Genomic DNA, 2,408 nt, shown 5'->3' on the forward strand with positions numbered 1-2,408 from the left:
CAAGAGCTTGTAACACTCCAAAGAGAAAGGAAAAATTGAAATCGCATCATATGACCCCTTTAATACTAAATGAATTAATAAATAAATACTATATATATATATATATATATATATACATATATATACTATAGTATATATACTATAGTAATAATATAGAAAAACTACTTAAATCGCTACTTTAAACGAACCAGAAATCAATTATTTTATTAATTTTTCTAGTGATGCGAGCAAGAAAGTCACTGTAAAGCTAAAGTTACCATACTCGCAAAACTTGCCTTTCTAAGGAGTTTTCACAAGTCTTTTCTTTGCGTTTGGATGTCATTCTGTAGACTGATGGATGTTGTAGAGCTGCTTTTCTTTGTTTTCTGAGAAAATTAAACACAAACACACTGAACCGATCTAGCAGAACTCTGCAGTACAGAAGCATTAAAGCCAGAATTATGTTAAATAACATAGAAGTAACAACAACCTGGACGTGGATTTTGATTTAATAATTGAGGGTTGCCCGGCATCTTGCCTCTGGGTCTTCACGGATTGCGAAGACATAATTTGTATCTCTTCTGAAGAGTGTTTAAGTGCCTCTTAATTTGTTGTCATCTCAGTCTCGCTTTTCCGTTGTTATGGATTAACTGGGGATAGTGTTAACTGGGGACATGCGCGTGCACGCAAACAGTTTTACCTGAGTTTCCAGCAGATGTTGGACCTCCACAGATTCGTCACAGGGAATTTTCAACGGAACAGATTTCAAAGCTTTCTACATTGTTTGTGAATATATCATTATTGGACTGTTGTTTCCCCTGTCGATGTTCAATGTATCAGACGCCGTTTAAAGGAAGTCTTAATGCGTTTTCATGTCGCGTCTCACAGAATATGCCCAGATTATTTTTGTTTAGGCTGCATTCGTTTAAATTGAGTTTTTTCCTTAATGACAATTAAATAAGGTGTTTACTTTGTTTCTTTGCAACGCGTGTGTAGGCAGTTGTTCAAAAATATTCCTTAATTTGTGTCATACAAATTATGCAGATACAGACTGGATCTGGTTAGTTAACATCATTCAGTTAAGTACAAACATGTTAAGGCAATGATTTACATATTGTGATCGTAATGATTACAAGATAAGGATAATTTTGCAGTCTTGCATGTTGATTCAGAGCTGGGATCATCTGAAGTCCTTGCAGGGGTTGATGTCATCTCTTCACAGGTGTTAGGATCATCCAAAATCTTCAAAAAGGCTCAATCCAAATGTTAGTGAGGTTGTTACCACTGAAATGAAGATGACTGGCATAATTCAAAGTTATATTACATATAAAGAGGCCCACACTCGTTATTTATGAAACGGACAGACTTTTGTGTCATATTTTTAGTTCAAGAAGTCTGCAATAAAATAAATATTGAAGGTTTTCCTATTCTAATTAATGTTTGGGAGAGAGGTATCATATTCGTGTAAGATGCTAAATGAATATGAGGTTAGTGATGTTTTGGAATATTAGCCATAGGCTATATGTGATAATTAGGGCTGGGCAAAAAAATCGATTTTTCGATATATCGCTTTTTAAAATATGGTCGATTCAATATTGATTCTCGAAGGCCACGCATCGATTTTTTTCAATATTTATTTCCACAAACATTGAACATAAGATTTACGTTAATCTTATTACTAGTCTAATCCACTAGATGTCACCCCCTTATTTGCCTTGCGCGATGTTACAACGGAGAGTCCGTCATTCATTCATTGCTTAAAATGGCGGATTCAGGCAAAAGGGTCTGGCTGCAGCTGGCGCTTGCACTCTCAGACGTGCATTCTCAGGCTTGCACTCTCAGACACTTGCACTTCCGCTAGCGACGTCACTTGCAGTCTTTATTATTTTTTATTTTGTTCTATTTATTGATAATTGCCAGGTGGTGAAGACAAGAAAAAAGAAACTAAATTACGAAGTCACTTGCAATCGCCACTTGCACTCTTCGATACCTGCGGCATCACTTGCAATCGACACAAATCGTGCGTGTTGCCAATGGCTGTGGTGGTGATTTAATGCTTATTTATTTTATTTATTTATTTAGTCATTTATTAGAGGCATTTATCCAAAGCGACTTACAAATGAGGACAACAGAAGCAATCAATTGTAGTATTAAAACAACTAAAAACAGATCAAAAACTAAAAGCTAAAACTTTATAAATACTACCTATACACATTTTAAAAACAAAGAGATTAAATAAAAATGACAAATGCATACAACAAAATTTAAAAACTTAACATTTAAAAGAAAAACAAAAAATAAAGCTAAAAACAATTCAAAATATTAAAGAACAAAAGGTATGAGTATAATAATGATTCTAACATAACACTGAGCCAAACACCAAAAAAAACAACTACATATGTGTATGTACAACCACACACACATACATA

The 2,408-nt window shown here is 34.3% G+C and overlaps 1 pseudogene; it reads right to left on the minus strand.

Moving 5' to 3' along the window:
- LOC107662561 (F-box only protein 15-like) overlaps nt 1-624 on the minus strand; it is a 12,391-nt pseudogene extending 11,767 nt beyond the window's left edge.
- Between the last annotated feature and the right edge of the window lie 1,784 nt (nt 625-2,408).

The sequence above is a fragment of the Sinocyclocheilus anshuiensis genome, unplaced genomic scaffold (assembly GCF_001515605.1).
Source record: "Sinocyclocheilus anshuiensis isolate Anshui unplaced genomic scaffold, SAMN03320099.WGS_v1.1 scaffold1197, whole genome shotgun sequence".
In the NCBI taxonomy this organism is placed as follows: Eukaryota; Metazoa; Chordata; class Actinopteri; order Cypriniformes; family Cyprinidae; genus Sinocyclocheilus; species Sinocyclocheilus anshuiensis.